Source organism: Rattus rattus, chromosome 2 (assembly GCF_011064425.1).
Source record: "Rattus rattus isolate New Zealand chromosome 2, Rrattus_CSIRO_v1, whole genome shotgun sequence".
Taxonomy (NCBI): domain Eukaryota; kingdom Metazoa; phylum Chordata; class Mammalia; order Rodentia; family Muridae; genus Rattus; species Rattus rattus.
This window is the reverse complement of record NC_046155.1, coordinates 43457050-43476567: the sequence shown is the minus strand read 5'-3', so window position 1 is coordinate 43476567 and position 19518 is coordinate 43457050. Positions and strand designations below refer to the sequence as shown.

The following is a 19518-nucleotide window of genomic DNA, read 5'->3' as shown; positions in this document are numbered from 1 at the left end:
GTCTGGTGTACACAAGGCTGAGTTTGAACCCATTATGCGGCCAACGGTAACCTTGAACTTTTGATCCTCCTGCCTCCTCCTCCCAAGTGCTGAGAGCACAGGTGTTTGCCACCTTGGCTCGTTTACCTGACGCTGGGACTTGTGTCCGAAGCTTCATGCAAAGTACTCCACCACTGAGCTGTACTCCCAGCCTCATCTAGATTTCTTTTGATCAGTTTTATGGCGGTCCTCTCAACTACAGATATTGATCCTAAACCTCGGTCCGTTTTTACTGGAGTCCAGATGATCCTCACGCCGGGGCGTTCACTTCCTCTTTGCTCTTTACGAGCTTCGTTATTTACTGTCTGTGTGCACGTGTGAGGTCAGAGGGCAGCTTTCTGGGGTGGATCCTCTCCTTCCCCCGACGTGAGTGCCCTACAGCGCACTCAGTTCCTCAGACTTGGTGGCCGGCGAGCACCTCCACGTGCTGAGACGCCTCGCTGGCCTCTGTGTGTTTTCTAGGCTCACAACTCTGTAGTTACTCGCTCACACGGTCCTCTCGGGATTAACGAGTTGCTTTTGCTTTCGAAGCCTTGCAGTTTCTTCTCCCTGAAATCACTGCCTTAGCTCTTTGCACCGCTACTCCTTTCTCCTCGTTTTGGTCTCGGAAAAACATTGGGTTCACAGAGAGGCCTCCCACCACCTTTCCAGTCAAAGAAATCGGTCATCCTTTATTTTGGCTGGAGTCCCTATGTGAGCTCCCAAACAGGACAAAGAAGGAGGTTGGGTGAGGGCTTTCTCCGTTCCTTCAAGGACCGTCCTACCCGTCAGCCCTGTTGTGTCTGAGAGAAGTGCCGGGGTGTTAGGGGTTAATCTGCTGTGTCCCTGGCTGGTTCTCTTCTTGCTCTCTACTCCATGCTGACCTGGCATATGATTTATCTCCTGACACAGGATTGTGGAGTACGACTTTCGGCAGGGAGCCGGTCGTCGGCTGGACAGGCTGAATCCCAAAGGCCCAGCAGTGCTCCATTTTGTGTCAAGAGTACGGTGAGTTTCCCTCGTTCAGAGGGTGTTTGAACATTCTCGGCCTCTTATCCGAAGGATTGAGAGCAAGGGCTCACACTGATTTGCAAAGGAAGGAGGATAACTTCACTTAGAGCCAAGAGTCACGATTTAGAGAGGGGTACACTGCCCAGATTGTCAGTGGGCCCCAGGAAAGATGGTCCCCAAGGGCCCCAGGCAGTAGCTGACTCCTAGTGGCCTAAAGGAAGGGAGGGTTGGCTACCAAAGGGTGTCGTTTGGGCTAGCTTCTATTTATTTTGACTGATAGGTTAGGTTATTAATTTTTCTTACTGCCCATGTCTGCCTCCTCCTGAATACACCCAATTTTAATCATTATGCTCACTTTAATCATTGTGCACAGGCACCAGTTAATAAATAGATTGATTCTGAAAAGGGAGGACCAGCTTTCCCTTACTGGAAATAGATACAAAACCAGTTCTGGCCAGATCAGCTGGTTTTTTTTGTTTGTTTTTTGTTTTTTTAATGTGGATACCTTGGGAATATACCATTTGATTGTTGCCAGTCTGGTTACCAGTTCCAGGTGTGGAAATGTATACTATTGTTGAGAGACAGAAGCAAGTGAATTATTACAAGAGGGTGCTGTGTAGCCCCCCAAGCTTAGCAGGAGTCTCAGGGCAGCAAACCATTCCTATGACTGTCTGGCTCAGAAGAATGGTATTATACCGTTCATGATTTATTTTAGACTCTCCATGATGCCCTCAGTCTCAAACTTTAGTGCAACCACCAAAGAGTGTGCCTCTGAGAGTCGGTGACCTGCTTATTCTGAACTGACTCTTACGTGAAAGGAAAATGTTTAGATTAGGGCTTGAGAAGTGGCCCAGAAAGACACGTGCTGTCAGGCCTGAAGGCCACATGCTAGGAGAGAATTGGCTCCCAGAAGTTGTTCTCTGACCTCCTCATGAGACCCCTGCCTCAAGTGCCCCCTACCGCGGCAAATAAATAAATAAATAAATAAATAAATAAATAAATAAATAAATGTTTGAAAAAAATAGAGGAGTTTAGACAGAGCTAAGTCATGGTAAACCGTTCCAATGTTGTTTTAATTTCAAAATGAAATCTTTGCTTCGGGCTCATCTTGCTTTCATAGGGACTCCTTGTCTGCAAACCACATTAGAAACGCATATACACAGAAAATAAACTTGTGCTTGGTTCATAATAACAACTGTTAGCACCGGGTGTGGCCGTGCACACCTCTCATCCCTCACTTGGAGGTGGAGGCAGAGGCAAAAGGATCTCCGGGAGTTTGTGGCCAGCCTGGTTTACATAGTGAGGTTTAGGACAGCCAGAGCCACGTAAGAGAAAGGAGACCCTGTCTCAAAACAGAAAAGAAAGAAGAAAAAGAAGAGAAAGAAAGAAAAACAACAATAATGGTCATTATCTCGGTAATAGATCATCAATTTACTTGAAAGGGGGGAGGAGAGCTCACTGCTTCACAGGCTACTGAAGCATTTACTAAATTTTGTAAAAAGCAAAATCTGCATTATTTATGTTTTACTAAGAGAATGCCTTCCTTCAGTGTTCAAACAGCAAAGGAGGAGAACCATGTAAGTGAGGCAGCTGTTTCGCCGCTAGGTACAGGCTCCAAAGAACTAGAAGCAATGACTCCAATAGACGTGTGCATACTTTGGGTCAGAGCCTCATCCACAGTAGCCAAAAGAGAAACTCCACCCAATGCCCACTGAAGGACAAACGCAGCAACACAACGTAGCATGTTTAGCAGTAAAAAGGAAGGAAATTCTGACACATTGAACAGCACAGACAGAGAGCATTATTCTAACCGAAATAAGGCAGACACCAAAAGAACAAGTATTGTGGTTTCCATTCATGAGGGTCTCCAGAGTAGAATTCTTTTTTTTTTTTTTTTTTCTTTTTTCCGGAGCTGGGGACTGAACCCCAGGGCCTTTTGCTTGCTAGGCAAGCGCTCTACCACTGAGCTAAATCCCCAACCCTCCAGAGTAGAATTCTTAAGGACACGGAGACGAGGAATCGCTGGGAGTGGAGTCCCTGTTCGAAGGGAGCAGTTTCAGTTTGGGAGGATTAAAAGGTCCTGGTGCCGGACAAGATGATGGTTCATCTACTCTGATGAACTCCACTCTTTACAACGATTCAAACGATACATATGCTATGTCTAGTTTACTACGATTTTTAAGTTGTTAAACAACTTAATGAGATTTTAAAATAAAGCTTTATCTCGGCTATGTGTGCATCGTGATATCAGATTCCTTCATTCTTCCAATCCGCTAGGTAGGTCCTCTGATCGGGAATCCCCAACACGTGCTCTAGCTCCTCAATGCACTTTTGAGCTTTAACAATCAGAAATCCTGGGGGACTTTCAGAAACCCAGGCGTCTGGTTCTTGTATTCTATGATTCCTTGCTTTTAAATTCTCACAGTTGTGCTGTTAGACTTTGCTCGGGAGGAAAAAAATCGAAGGGGAGTGGGCAGTGACCTGTTGGTGCTCCCCTGTAATCTGTAATCCAGCACTTGGAGGAGGGGGCAAGGATCGAGGCTAGCCTCTACCGCGAAGAATTCGCTCAACGGAGAATGTTGTTTTCTAGGTTGGCCGCAGCGCGGGTGCGTGGGGATCTGGATCCTAGCCTGAGCGAGGTGTATCGCTAAACGTCCCTAGCAGCCCGTGCCTCAGTTTCCCCCTAGAGGCCCTGGGAGCGCGAGCCCTGACGTGGCGGGGCGACGGGCTGGATGGCCACCAGGGGGCGCGAGTGCGGGAAGCGGAGCCCCGGGGGCCACGGGGCGGAAGAGGCGCGGAGGGAGGCGGGGCGGCGCGGAGTCACCCGGATCGGCCCGCCCGCCGCCGCCGAGGGGAGGTGACCGCGGCCCGGCTGGGCCACCAGTGGCCGTGCGCGGAGGGAACGCCGAGCGCAGAGAGCAGGTCGGTGCGGGGCCGGGCTCCGGCGGGGTGGCGGGGTGGTGGGCACGGTCGCCTGCGGAGTGCGCAGGGCTTACGGCGCTGCTCTGGGTCGCGCTGCGCTGCGCTCCGCGGGACGCGAGGCTGGGGCGGGAGGCCCTCGCTGTCCTCACGCACGACCGAGGGGTTCAGGGGGCCCCCCGCAGCCCTAGGAGCCGTCCCGGGGTGCGGACGCGGGGACGAGGTGCCCAGCCGGGACGCTGTCACTGCGCCGCCCTGCCTTTGGCTTTGAGCTGAAGAACTGAGCACCAGTCCTGCCTCTGGTCACCGCTGCAGCTGGTGGGCATGTGAGGCCGGGATTCCGTGACAGCCAGGCAGGGATGGTTTCCCAAATAACCCAGGACTATTTATATTTAGCCGGAGGTGCAGCTTTGGTTTACTGGAGTTTCTAGGTACCCAGGACGATTGCTCTGATGCCAGGCATGTGTGTGTGTCAAAGGAGGATGGTTGTCTGTCTTGTCACTCGAATAAAAGGATGTTGGGGTGACCAGATAGGCCGGCATCTGGTGTGTATTAAGAGCTGAGAAGAATGTTTGGGGCGCAGAGAACCAAGTTTAAAAACCAACTTGAAAAGCAAGGTCGTATGTGGAATTATGGACAGCAAATTTTGTAACCTGTCTTACAATACTTCTTTTATAGTCATGGGAGCACCTCGTGGAACCTCCTAATTAATAATGGTGACAAGCTAGTGATGACACCGATCATACGATATCGGGTTGGAGCGTAGTTTAGACTCCACTGGACTTAGTCGAGTTACATGACTCGGATAGAGCTGACTGATCAACAGTCGGTTTTTGCAGCGCACAGACCTAATTCCTCCCTCAGTTAGTGTTGCATTTATAAAACAGTCGAAGGAAAAGCAGAGCTGAGGTCTAATGTTCAAGTCAGTGTGTCCATCAGGACTCATTCCCCTAAACTACTGAGTCTCGTGGTCTCTCGGGCTCTCTCAGGCCCTTCCACCACCACTCAAGCCATTAATTTGTATGTCAAGTTACTTGAAACAGATCCCTCCTGGTGACAACGAAGTTCTAAGAAAACAAAATTAATTGTCCGTATGATATAGCTGATACTCAACTTCACTGTCGCTCCCAGCTCCCCCACTCACATGATGAGTTTCAGTCTGAAGTGAGTGAAACCTGTTCCCCTCCCCCTCGTGTGTGTGTGTGTGTGTGTGTGTGTGTGTGTGTGTGTGTATGTGTGTGTGACTGATGTTTCTGTGTTAATGTCACCCAATGGCGTGCCTGGCATGGAAGTGACGTACATGTCGTCACAGGTAATTTTTCCAATAAGCGGAGAACATTCTGACTCAAACTGCGCTGACTATTAAGCTAACATTGTGCATGGCTTGGGCTGACATGTGGTAGTTATCTTTATAGACGCTGTTCAAATATGTATGAGCTATTCGCCCTGTAACCCACAAAGCAGAGCCTCCTAACCTCTTCATCCCCCTCGCCTCCTCTTTTCTGGCCCCATGCTCCTCTGAGCACCCCCTTTGCCTGCTTGACCCACTGCACATTCCTCCTTCACCCACATGGCAGGGTAGGGTCTCCCCCAGACTGCCCACTGAGTTTGTACTGCCAAGGACGCTCCACTCCCGCCGAGGGCTCGGGCAGACTGCGTTCTGAACGTTTATCTCTGTGTCTGTAGAATCACGGGGGATGTCTCCAGAGCACAGCTCTTTCCCTCTGCCTTAGAAGGAAACTTTTTCTGCATGGTGCGTTCCAGCGCTTCGAATTCATCACCGTTCCCAGCCTTCTGGGCCATTTTGATTTGTACTGGGCTAAAATAAATGCAGAGTCATATTTTAAGCTGCAGATTGCTTTTGCTCAAACTGGGCAGGGTGGGAAGGCGGATTCTTAAAAAGGATTCAAATGGTTTACAAGCAGAGGCTTGCTACCTATGGGCAGGTACAAAGCCGGCTTACTTCCCCAGGTTTATTATTTTTCCCTTTGGGACAAAACACAAGTCAGTTAACGTAATTGCCTGTGACTTTGTCACTGTGACTCTGTCACTGTCACCTGGGAGGTTCTCAAGCTTTGCTGTTGTTAATAAGACATTCTTGAGATTCATTCAGAATACTCCTCAGAATTTTCCACACCAGTGAGCATGGAGTCGTTTCTTATACACCCAGCCGGGAAAGCCTCTGAATAAACTAATTTTCAAGACTAAATAACTCAGTCTTGCTTTTGGAAGTGCATTATGAGGTAGCTTCTCACCCGGAGAGCAGGGAGATGGACCGTCCCAGCCGTAACCAGACCATCTTCCATCCCCCACCCCCATGTCCCATCCCCATCCCCCACCTCATTCCCCACCCCACCCCCATCCTTCATCCATGAAAGAGCTATCCTATCCAGTGACTGCTAACTTAGGCGCTTCGTTCTTGATGCTAAAAAAGAAAGACGTACTGACTGGTACTGACTGGTGTGTGTGGTGGCTCACGACTTTAATCCTTTAAACTCAGGTAGATTTCTGTAGATTTCAGCCAAGGTTATATAGTGAGACCTTGTCTTAAAAAGAAAAGAGAAAAGAAAAAAAAAAAAGCGCAGGGTGGCCTAAAATGAATCATTTTATCTTTGACTTTGTAAGTCTTTTCTGTAGGCTGAAGATATGTGGCTACCGAGAACAGACAGCACAATAAAGTGTTGTTCAAGGAGTTGGAGTCTGAGGGTTGTGTTCTGAGGCCAAGTGGTTCGTCAGTTCATTCATTCATTCGTTCATTCATTCATTCCGCAAATACTTTTTGGAGCAGTTGCATGATCCAGGCAGTACTGTAGGAGTCAGGGCGGAAATGTGGGCAGAGTGGGCAAAGGCCTGACTCGTGCATACTCCAGTGGGAGCCTGAGCGACAGTGGGTGTGTGTGAGCATAGCGGATCCGGTCATCAGAATACAATGGAAAGTTCCAAGCAGTTAGATAGGAAAGAGAGTACAGTATGTGTGTGTGGGGTGGGGTGGGGGGTGATGTTACTGTTCACACAGGGCGATGGGGGAGACCTCTACTGAGATGTCTGCTGATCTCTGACTCGAGGGGAGAGTAGGACACAGAGAGAGGCTGGAGCAGGAGCATGCTTGTCAGCAAGAGGCCTGACAAGGTCACAGCAGCCAGGCAGGGCAGACATGGGAAAAGTGGCAGATGAAGTGGTCGGAGTCGGAAAGGACACCTCAGAATAGGCTGGATGTCAAAAATCCAGCTTCGACTCTGAGAAGTGGGGGGGCTTTTCAGGGTCTTTCTCTGTCTGTTAAAAATGATTAAGAGTGGATGCTGGGCAAGGGGGCATGTTGGGAGCAGGGGGACCATGGTGGGGTGGGCCAAGGGTAGAATTGGAGGCCTTCCTTTTTACATTAGTTGTGTGGCCCTAAACCAGAATTCTTCTCTGGCCTTTCATTTCCTCATCTGCAGAACAACTGGGTCTCCTCCAGCTCCAGAATTTTAAGATTTCAGGTCACGTGGAGTTCAGTTCTTGCCGTCCTTCTTCAGGGAGGCAAGAACAGGCAGCATGAGGTTCTCAGGTAAAAGCTTCAGAGGACCTAAAATCTTGACACCAGCCCACCAGGATCACTCCCAAACCAGAGATCACCCCAAATCCAGAGATCATCCCAAATCCGGAGAGATTGGGTCAGGTCTTTTCAGTCAGGCCACAAGAATGAGAACCAGAGCTGGACATGGTGGCACATACCTGCTTTAATCCCAGTGCTGGGGGCGGGGGTGCTGGGGAGCAGAGAGAGGTGGATGGATGAGTTTGAGACCAGCCTGGTCTACATAGTGAGTTCTAGGCTGGCCAGGGCTATGTAGCTAATTCCTGTCTCCAAAAGTAAAAAAAGAAAGGAAGGAAGGAGGGAAAGAAGAAAGGAAGGAAGGAAGGACAGTTCTCTCATTTCCCTTTCCGCTTGAGACAGGACCAGAGCCGTCATTCATCCACACATCTGGCAGCCAGAGCAGCTTTCGTGGTCAGGAAACCCTGGAACTTTCCAGAAGAAAACAGACCTACTCTCTGCCCACCACAGGCCATTCGAACCTCCTTGCTATTGTTTTTGAGGAGCCTACAGATTCACCTGCAGAGTTCTGCCTGCCTCGGCCTCGAGAGATTAAAGCTGTGCGCCACCAGGCCTGGGTCTCGCTTGAGTTATCTTATCACAGTCTAAAGATTTCTTTTGCGTTCAGTTCTTTTATCCCACTTACCTGCCTTCAAGTGCTCTTCAGACCATTTTTTAAACACACACACACACACACACACACACACACACGCGCGCGCGCGCGCCCTGGACAGCCTGAACTTGCTATGTAGACCAGATTGGCTTCAAACTCATCCATCCACCTCTCTCTGCCTCCCCAGCACTGGGAGATAGATATAGATATAGATATATAGGTATAGGTATAGGTATAGATAGATATAGATATAAAGGTATAGGTATAGATATAGATATAAACACGTTTTACCTGCATGTCTATATGTTCACCATATGCAAACAAGCCTAGTGCTGGATCCCATGGCACTGGAGCTAAAGATGGTGGTGAGCCACCATATGGGTGCTAGGAATTGAACCTAGGTCCTCAAGAGCAGCAGTGCACCTAACCCGCTGAGCCACCGCTCCAGCGCCCCACCCCCAGTGCTGTCTTCTGTTGCCCTCCACTGTGTGCTTTGTTCGTGTGTGACCCTGCGAGGCGGGAGTGTTTGCTTTATGTGTGTTAACTTTGGTGCTGCAGCTCTCCTGTCCCCAGGCACTGTCTAAGTGTGTACCCGTTTCTCCTCTCTGACACTCTGGATCACACACCAGCTGCCTGTCCCTGTGTAACCGTGGGTGCTCAGGTTAACCTACCCCCACCACAAGTAAGGGCAGCAGTAAACACCCTCTTCTACCTTCTGTCTGCTGGTAAGGCTGGGTAGCATTTCCGTGGGTGATCCCAGACTCATTTCTAGCATGGCTGTACCCGTCTCTGTCCCTCAGAATTTTCTGTGCTCTCACGTTTTGCCAGCATTTAGCTTTGGGCCCTTTGTGATGTCATAAGTGCTAAGTGACAGCTGACTATTTTAGTTTGTATTACTAGTCCTTTCGAGCATCTCTTAGGCACGCAGCTGCTTGTAAATGCCTGTGCATGCGTGCACTCTCTCTGTGCAGCTCTCTCTGTGCTGTTCTGTTTGAGTTGAAGTCTGTGGGGTCACTGATCTGCAGAAGGATGAGAAGGTGGATACTCTCCAGAACATTATACCTTGGCCCCGTCTTCTTCTCTGACCTATTCTATTTTCATTTGGTCAAGATAAACCTTTAGTTTTATATGACCAGATATGTTATTTAATCTAGGTTTATGCATCCCAAATTTTGTTTTTAAAAAACTTCATCCTGGAGATGGCCCAGTGGTTAAGAGTACTTACTGTTTTCCAGAGGACCCAAGTTCAGGTCCCAGGACCCACATCAGCTCCTGAGTACCGGGGCTTCTAATGCCTTTTCTGCCTCTGCAGGGGATGCACTCAATGTACATGGATATACACACATGCGCGCGCGCACACACACACACACACATACACACACTCAGTGCACACACACACACACATGCACGCATACACTCAATGCACAAACCATACACACACACACACACACACACACACACACACACACAATTAAGATATCTTAGAGTCTGGGGCTGGGATTTAAGATATCTTAAAACTCAGGCCCTCCCCAGCTCCGAAAAAAAAGAACCAAAAAAAAAAAAAAAAAAAAAAGAATTAAGGGGGTTGCAGTAGACCATGCTGAGTTCCCCCTATACCCAGGTGTTTCTATTTGATGAGCTATGTTTTCTGATAGCATCTGGGGGTCAGGGACAGGAGTGAGGCAGGAAGGGAGATGGGGGGAAACCAGAAGAAGAAAATTTCACAGTTTTTTTTTCTTCTTTTTTTTCTTTTTTCTTTTTTTTCGGAGCTGGGGACCGAACCCAGGGCCTTGCGCTTGCTAGGCAAGCGCTCTACCACTGAGCTAAATCCCCAACCCCAATTTCACAGTTTTTAAATTGAGTCATGGTACTCTTTCCCCTCTGTGACTCCCATGGCGCCGTGTTCTCTGGGCTCACTGCCTGTCCCACTGGTCCGGAACGCCACACCTCTTTTGTCCCACTGCTCTGTAGCTCTCGCTCCAAGGTTTGTTGTCCAGGTTTTCATTACAGTGACATCCTAGTCATCTTGTGACAACCAGCACAGTGTCATTCATTAAAGTTAATGTAACTGTTCCTAAGCCAAAGTTTACATTTCCTTATAAAATTTGGAGTAAATTCATTAAGTTGCTCAGAAATTATATTTTGAGAGACTTTTAAATTGGAATTGCATTACATTTATAAATTACTCTGAGTAGGCGTAACATCTTTTTAATGGTAGCATTAAAAAAAGTTAATGGTAACCCCAAAAGCACGTGGGACGTCTTTCCACTTATTTGTCTTATTGTTTTTAGAGCTTGGAAATAATTTAAAACCAACAGAAGAGGCATAAAAAAAGTATGAAGGGCTCCTGAGTGTCTCCTCTGTGGAATCACCGTCTGTTAGCATCCGGCCATCATTGCGGTATTGGGTCCTCTGTGTGTTTCTATGCCCTTTTGAGTCTCCCTGGCCCTTTTGAGTTGAGCACAGTCTCATCAATATTTATCTCTAGGGGCTTCACCACTTCGTTTTGTAAGTCCTTTATGTCCCTATCCCCAGGGTGTGGGGTCAGACCCAAGTCCTAGCATGTGCTAGCTTGGTGAGCAACTCTACAGAGCCCGAGTCCTCCAGTGAGCCCAGAGGGGAGAGCTTCTTCTTCCTTGTATTGATCCTATTGTGGATCTTATTTCTCTCTGTTATTTTCTAGATGGCTACTTGCAGTTTAAGATGCTTAACACAGCCTTTTCTCTCATCTTCGCTCCAGCTATTAAATTCTGACCCTGTTCTGAAGCAGTGTGCAAGGACTCAGAAATGTATTTCCTTAGGAAAACATATGGACATTCTTATTAGAAGAAATCTCTCTCTCTCTCTTTTTTTTTTTTTTTCCAGAGCTGGGGACCGAACCCAGGGCCTTGCGCTTGCTAGGCAAGTGCTCTACCACTGAGCTCAATCCCCAACCCCAATATCTCTTTTTTAATACTGAAACTTGGCCTACTTTATGGTGTTTTATATATATATACATATATATGTATATATATACAGACACATATATACATATATATAAAATTAGGAAATATTTCTCAGATCTGTATGTTCTTTCTTTTTAAGCCAACAGCATCATTAGGTCTCCATTCAGGTACTAACCAAGCCCAAACCTGCTTAGCTTCCACAGTCAGATGGGATGAAGCACATTTAAGGTGATGCTGCCACAGCTAATTCTGTATTTTCTTGAAATTGTATTAATGTTCCACACACTATGTATTGTTACCAATCTTTAGTAAAAAGACATTCATCAACACTAGAAATGTATTTGCAATCGGTGCACATTGTATGTTAATGTCATGAATATTACAGAGACTTGGTGCAGTTCTGATCAAGGAGCGACCGTGCCTTCAAAGGCCCCTCCGTGTGCCGTGCGGGCTCTGTGCCGTGCAGTGCCTCCCAGGGCTAGGATGAAGGTGTGCAGTTTGTGTGTGTGCCTTCCATCAGGGGAAGGTGCTTCCTCTGCTTATAATCCATTGAGCTTTTGCTGGATAGCTGTTAGTTAGCCCTGAGGGAACAAGATAGCTGCTTCACTCCCGCTGCAAACCCAAACCTACGGTGAGCCGTTCCTAACACAAAGAAGAGTCCTCACTATTTCTGCACTCTCCTTATATTAATGTATGGTCAGATCCCAACGGTGCAATACTAACTTACTTCACGATAAGGCCACGTTTTCCTTCTGCCGTTGAGAGTCAAAATTTAAATAGCCGCGAGAAGGGGAGTCGTGTTGTAACTGTAGTGGTCAGCGTGGTCATCGATAAAGACGCAAACAAAGTTGTGCCCTTACTCTGGGTCAGTTTCTACTCTAGGTGTCAGTCTTAAGGATACCCTAAGGAGCAATGCAGTTATGGAGAGACATGGGTGGCTCTTCAGTGACAGCGGCTGGGCACGTAGTTACCACTGTCCCTGCTCTCCCACTTTACACCAATATATATATAATAATTATATATGTATATATTATTGTTATTATCATACATGGAAAGTTTGCAAAGTATAGAAAAGCAAACCCTCTCTGTTTACCCTTTGGTGCCCACCTGGTAAACAGACGATTTCTCCTGTCGTGGAGGAGGGGATGCTCTTAACACCATGGTTTCAAGCCTTCCTCCTTGTGCAGGGTTAAGCCTTCAGCTCACCGTGGTCCTCTGGGAAGGACGGAGGAGGGTAACAGGCTATAATTGCTGTAGGCGTAGGGAGAAGCTTGCTGGTCACTTGGGCCAGGCTGAGCCTGAAGGAGCCACAGCATATGAGCCTCAAGCCCTAAATCATCATTTGTGTTCCGGACCCCCAGTGGAGCAGGCCCCAGCCCCGGAAGCAGGGAGGCGTGGTCTGGACCCCAGCCCCGGAAGCAGGGAGGCGCTTGCTGGATGATTTGATGTCCTTGATCATTGGTTTAGTCCCTCGATCTTCTCCTTCAGACCGCAGTTTTCCCTTTCACAAGGTAAACGGAGTGAAGAGAATGGTTTTTGTCTCGTTTTGTTTTTTTAAAGTAAAGCATGTAGCCCTGGCCTCTGGACTGGAACTGGCTATGTAGATCAGGCTGGCCTAGGAATTTCAAAGATCCTCCCGCCTCAGCCTCCCAAGGGCTGGAATTGCAGTATGCAGTAGCACCCGCACCTATTTTCTCTTGACACTGAAATACGCCGCCACATAATCCTTTTGTTTCCCTAATCTCCGTTTGCCTTGTGCTGTGTCCCATGGACATGTGACCACATAAACAACAGGAAGTGAGCTAACTCCAGAGTTAACATTCCTACCATCAGCATGTTCAATTCCACACAACTGTACTTCCTCCTCAGGCCCATCCCTTCATCCTGATCGGCTGGAATGTGTGTCCCCAGTTTGCATTAACCCTCGCCACCTTCTGGAATACAGCTGACACTTTACTCATCCCTCAAATGCCAGAGTACCCAGGCACCTTAGCGCACCCCTTCCAGTGGATCCATCTTGTGACCCACACAGGAAGCCTGCAGGGGTGGGGGATGAGAAAATACAGTTCTCAGCCTCCTCCTAATTCGAGGGAGGGGTGAGGTAGTAGGATCCCATTTATTCCCTGACGGTATGAGCAGAACTTAGCACACTGTCCACCCAGAGAGCCAGCCTCTGCTGCGGGGCGAGGGGTTGGGGGGAGGGGGGCATGCTGCATTTTTCTGGAGGCAGAGTGAGGACCTGTGATGCTGGTAGCCATGATGGGAGTGGGACCAGGAGAGAATGCCTGGTGCTGACCTCCAGCCATGGGGTCTGGGCCCCGTGCAGGCCAGGCAGGCATTGTTCTCGCGCTGCGATTCTTTTAGCACAAATGAGCCTGCCCCGTCAGCAGAAAAAGTTGCAATGGATGTGCCGAGTTGTACTTCACTCCCCAGCCTCACACCCGTGATCTCCCCTTTCCAGTTTGTTCTCTCCTCCCATCTCTAGTAAAGTAGACACTTTTTTGCCTTTTCTGTTGTTTCTGAACAATAAGTAGTGTTCTGGATCTGACTCTGGGCTGTTGTTCCTCACAGACCAGACCTCCTATTCACAGCAGTGTGGGATAGTTGACTGACAGCTGCTACAAGGACCGGGAAGTGCTGACCTGAGGCCAGTGCTGTGGCCCTTACCTAGGGCTCAGCGCTGGGGGCTGCTCAGTCCCAGTCAGGTCTCGAGTGGCGCTGCCCTCCAGTCTGGTCCAAAGCTGCTTCTGTACACCCATTTCTTCCTGTGCCTTTGCTTTCTCCCAATAAACAGGTCCCGCTCTCTCCTGCAACAGGGAATGGAGCAGTAGCGTCTGTTGTAGTTATTGGTGTGTTGTCTGTACATTCTCCTGAGTTCATTGACTGTCCAAATTCAAGTGACAGGAAGTTGGAATCGATGGTGGCTTGGAAGGAGGTTTGCAGGGTCAAGGCTAGCCCAGCTCACGAGGGGAGAGCGTATCTCCAGTATGAAATAATTGATAATCATGGGATATACCAGCCGTCAGCTTGTTAGCCATTTCCATGGGCGCTCGCTCATTTAATCTCCAGGATGACTGCAGGGGGAAGATACTGGTTTGGCTCTCAGTTTAACGCAGGGAAGCCTGATGCATAGTGCGGAACCTTCCTCAAAGGTCTGTTGCTGACTATCACTGAGCTCCCCCCATCACACTTGAACTAGCCTTAAACTCATGGTGGTCCTTCTGCCTCAGCTTGCCTAGTGCTAGGATTACAGTCACACACAATCATGTTTAATTAATTAAGCTTCAGGCGTTGGTCTTTGCCCTTCTTCCGTCTTGTTCAAGGCAGCCTCCCTGCCTCTGGGTAACCCAGGCTCTCTGGCCTGACAGCTTCTCCCGTCTCCAATTTTGCCTCCCTGTTGTTACATGTGGGTACAGATGTGTGTACCCTGTATGGAGTCCAGTGGGCTCTGGGGATCCAAAGTCAGGTCAGCAGGCGTGTGCGGCCTAACTGTGCCATTTCCTTAGCCCCTAGAAAGCACCTGAGGGTCCTGAGAGGGTTGGGTAGAGGAGAGTGAGTTTGCTTTGCGACCAGAGTCTGCAGCTGTCTGCTTTGGTCCTGGACACTGGAGCAGCTCACAGGACTATGCATCTGGCTACTAATAAAGAAGGTTCGGAACCCATAGCATTCAATAGCACAGGTTCTTACTACCAGTGTCCAGTATCTGAGTCACTGTGGGCACAAGGAGATCCAGGTTCATTTATTTATTTATCTTATTTTCTTCCTTCCTTTCTTCCTTCCTTTCTCTCTTTCTTTCTTTCTTTCTTTCTTTCTTTCTTTCTCCCTTCTTTCCTTCCTTCCTTCCCTCCTTCCTTCCTTCTTTCTTCCCTTCCTTCCTTTCTTCCTTCCTTTCTCTCTTTCTTTCTTTCTTTCCTTCTTTCTTTCTTCCCCCTTCCTTCCTTCCTTCCCTCCTTCCTTCCTTCTTTCTTCCCTTCCTTTCCTCCTTCCTTCCTTCGTTTTGGGAGGGGTGTGCTACATTTGCCCATCCATCACCGATGGCTCTATAGGAGAACAAAGCAGTGTTAAAGTAACTCGGACTGATGCCGTGAAGTTTGCTGTGTTTGATCTGTCGCTGATTCAAAGGTTCCAAGAAGAAAATAGCTCAGTGTCAGTCTGTTCATCTAGTTTTAAAGCCAAATAGTTAACCTAAGACCTGGAGAAAGGCATCAGTGAGTGGATCATAGCCCTAAGGAGGGTGATCATTTTAGTAAGAGTTTTGCTTTGGTTAAATCATCAGTTGACAGTCACTGAAAAGCCTCCATGTGAATTTGACCAATATTTATTTAAAGTTTATTCTTATATTCCATAAATGAAATTCAAACCAGGTTAGTTGTCTCACTTTATGACTTGACATGCTTAAAAATTAAAATGAATTATTTGCAAGTGGAGTGTTAGTCGGGATGATCTGTTGCTTTACTCTTTCCCCTTGCAGTGTGAACGAAAAATATCAAATACTTCAGGTGGGCATGGTGGTATGTGCTTGTACTCCCAGATTTGGGAGACTGAGGCAGGAGGAGTGCCAGCAGTTTGAGTCCAGCTTGGGCTATCCAGTGAGTTCCTGGCTAGCTTGGGGGTACAGTATGAGACCTTTGCTCAAATAAAATCTAAAAATTGAAATCCCCAAATTAAGAAACACTCCTTCTCCATCCCAAGCAAGGGAAGCAGCCATTCACACAGAAGACAAGGACTTGAAAAGCAGCCTCCACTTGTGGCCGTGCAGAGAGCTGCGGCATGGAACTGGATTTGGCCGGAGATGGGGTGCATTGAGGGTGGCGGGGAACGAAGCCAAACCTGTCCTGGAGACTAGATCTTAACAAGGTCTGTCTGCCCTGAGGAGGAGTTTTACTGCAAGTGTGGGAGGAAGAACTCCAGGCACAGAGAAGTGTGAGGTTTGCTTTTTCCCAGCTACAGTGTGGTAAACAAGGCTGAGGGAGGTGAGACCTGTGGGCAGCTGGAGTCCGGGGCAGCAGGTCCTCAGAGAAGGCAGATGGAGTCAGACCGCTGTGTTTAAATGACTCAAATGCAGAACCTATGGGTTTTTTCCCCTAGACGTACAGGGCTATTTATATATATATATATAAAAGTAACTAAATTCATTTCAGGTCCTCCTTTTATCCCCAGAAGGTATTTGGCAAAGGTTTTCCTGGGCCTATATATAGGGGTCTCCTTTGTAGACGACAGCCAAATCTGTGTGGGTCTGCTGCGAATTTACTTTGCTGTACGATCGCTCAGTGTGGTAGAAAGGGGTGTCCGTTGCTCTTTCCCCATGACCAGTAACCACAGGACTCACAGTTCTGCCTCTGCTCAAGAGCACAGTTGCAGTTCAGAGAAGTTAGCTCCGCCCAGAAATGCTTCACCTCTGTTGTTTGTGCTGCAGTTAATCTGGGTGATGATGATCCCCCCCTTCCCTCCTCCCCCCTGTCCCCCCATGACGGTCATCATCGAGGCCATTGTTTTCTGAGCGTCTGCCCTTCCTTAGGAGGTGTTCCAGAAGTTTATGGACAATTCAGGTTTAATCCTTGCCATACACCATGAAGGATGTTACCGTTATCTTAATTTATAGATGAAGAAGCCTACACTCTGAGGAGTTGCCAGTTGGACTTTCCCAAGGTCACAGAGTTGGACAAGTTCATCAGAAGTTGAGACTGTGGCTGAGAATATGGCTCAGTTAGCTGTGAGTTTGCCTAGCACCAGTGGAGCCTGATTTGGATCATGTGACATACACGCGTTGTGGCACATGCCAATGGCTTCAGCACCTAGGATGTGGAGACGGGTGGATCAGGTGTTCAAGGCCACCTGTGACTGCATAGTGAGTTCAAGGCCAGCCTGGGGTACAAAAGACTTATCTAACACACACACAGACACAGACACACAGACACACACACAGACACACACAGACACAGACACACAGACACACCACACACACACACAGACACACACAGACACACACTCACACACGTATACAGAAGAAAAAGAAGGAAGAAACTGAAACTAATACTTTTCCCCTTAAGGGTCAGATCCTGTTATTTATATAGTTATTAATTCAATTTAGGAATAATTGTGATTTCCCATTTAAAATTTACTTATTATTTCATGGGTAGAATGCATAAAGCTCTGGGATCAGTACTTAACAACACACATACACACACACACACACACACACACACACAAAGCGATCCTTTTAAAATATTTATTTATGTGTATGTATGCATGTGTGTGTGCATACATGCATGTTCATCTGTGTCCGTGTATTGCTTGTTATAGCACATGTGTAGAGGTCAGAAGAAAATGTACAGCAGACAGTTCTCTCCCACCAGGTGGGGCTCAAGGGATTGAACTCACGACCTTAGTCAGATGCTTTTGTCTGCTGAGGTAGCTCACTGCCCCAACAGATTGTTCTGTGATGTCTCCCCACCCAGGGAATGTGCAAATCACCAGACACTGCGGCTACCCTCATTTCTACCCTAGATCAGGTATAAGTTGCAAGACTAAAATATTCATTAAAATATGAAGTTCAGAGAGTGCGGTCAGAGGTGGGGCTGAATAAGCCATGTAAACGTTTGCCAGTTTCAGGTAGAATGTTCGTGTAAGCCTCTGACAGTTGATTAAAGTACTGAGATTGCTGAAATGCAAGAGGCACTCATTTTTAAAACTTAAAATAATGACATACCATAAAGATCCCAGCGAGTATGTGAGTCAGTGGCTTCTGTGCGTTTCCAACCATGCCACCACTAATTCTAGAACATTCTCATTCCCAAAGGAAGCCAGCACTTATTAGCTCACCCCCTTCCTCTTCCTTAGGCTCTCTCCTTTTATTTTAAAGATTTGTCTTACTTTTCCCTTCATTTTTACTTTATGTGCATGCAGGACCAAGAAGGCAGAAGTGGGTGTTGAATCCCCGGGGCCTCTAGTTACAGATGGCGTGAGCTACCATATGGGTGCTGGGAGTTGAGCACAGGTCCTTTGCAAGAGAAGCAAGAGCTCTTAATCACTGAGCTGCCCTTCAGCCTCAGAATCTTTCTTTTTTTCTTTCTTTTTTTTTTTTTTTTTTTTTTTTCGGAGCTGGGACCCGAACCCAGGGCCTTTGCGCTGAGGCAAGCGCCTACACGCTGAGCTAAATCCCCAACCCCAGAATCTTTCAAGACCTTGTAACACCTCAGTGCTATGAAAAAAAGACTTTGAGGCCAGGCCTTTAGTCCCAGATGGGGAAAGCAGAAGCAGGTGGAGGAGTTGGAGGCCAGCCTGGTCTGCAGAGCAAGTGCCACATGGTAGGACCCAAGAGAAAAAAGATATTTTTTTTCTTTTTTCTTTTTTTCGGAGCTGAGGACCGAACCCAGGGCCTTGCGCTTGCTAGGCAAGCGCTCTACCACTGAGCTAAATCCCCAACCCCCAAGAAAAAAGATATTTAGAATATCGCCCAACAATTGACTCTCCCCAGCACAGATAATCATATCTATATGAGGTGCTGGTCTGAGTGATTTGAATATATTAATCCATGTAGATGTCACTGCAGCTATTAGAGTAAAGTCATTGCACATAGGAAGAAGGGAAGACACAGCAAAGTTAGGTGGCTTGTTTGACATCCTGTAGCTGCAGTGAGAGATAGAGCTGGGATGGACACGGAGCTGGCCTGGCTCTGTGGTCTGTGCATAATGGTTCTCTATGCCTTAAACAGACAATTTGAAAATGACATGACGATAAGATTTACTTATTGTTTTTATTTAATGTATGGGTGTTCTGCTTTCTTGCATGAATTTGCACTGCTTATATGCCTGTGCCCTGGGAAAGTCAGGAAAGAGCCACGGGTCCACTGGAACTGAGGTAGGACTGTCGTGAGCTATTGTGGATGCTGGGAACTGAGCCCTGGTTCTCTACAAGAACTGCCTAACCTCTAAGCCTTGAAAACACTGTTGGAAAGAATGACATGGAGACCTCATAGTGTGTGGGTCAACCGAACTTGAAATGTGCCAGCAAGACAAAGCTGTACAGAAAGTAGACTAGTGTTTGCCAGGGGCCGGCGGGGAGGGGCCTGCAGAGGGGAGGAGGGGAGAAAGGTACCTTCCCCAGTCAGCTTATGGGGCCTGCCAGGCTCCTGTATGTTAAGTCTGACAAGGTCTCCTACAAGAAAAGAGGCAGGTAGGCTGGGGAGGTAGCTTGAATGTATGAGGTTTGATCCCAGTATTGTGGGAGAAAAGGGAGAGAGTTGGGATTACAGATCACTATCGCTTGGGAGCATAGTATAAAGTTTCTAAATAGTTGCAACTTAAAACTTTCAATTTAGGGCTGGAGAGATGGCTCGATGGCTAAGAGCACTGACTGCTCTTCCAGAGGTCTTGAGCTCAAATCCCAGCAACCACATGGTGGATCACAACCATCTGTAGTTTCTATATAATAAATAAATA

General features: G+C 47.7%; 1 protein-coding gene across 1 annotated transcript in view; it reads left to right on the top strand.

The window, feature by feature from the left end:
* The first annotated feature begins 3871 nt into the window (after window positions 1-3871).
* Window positions 3872-19518, top strand: part of Dnmbp (dynamin binding protein) — a 93827-nt gene continuing 78180 nt past the window's right edge. Inside the window, exon 1 of the mRNA XM_032892025.1 lies at window positions 3872-3951. The gene's annotated coding sequence lies outside the window, so the exon portion shown is untranslated. The remainder of the gene's footprint in view (window positions 3952-19518) is intronic.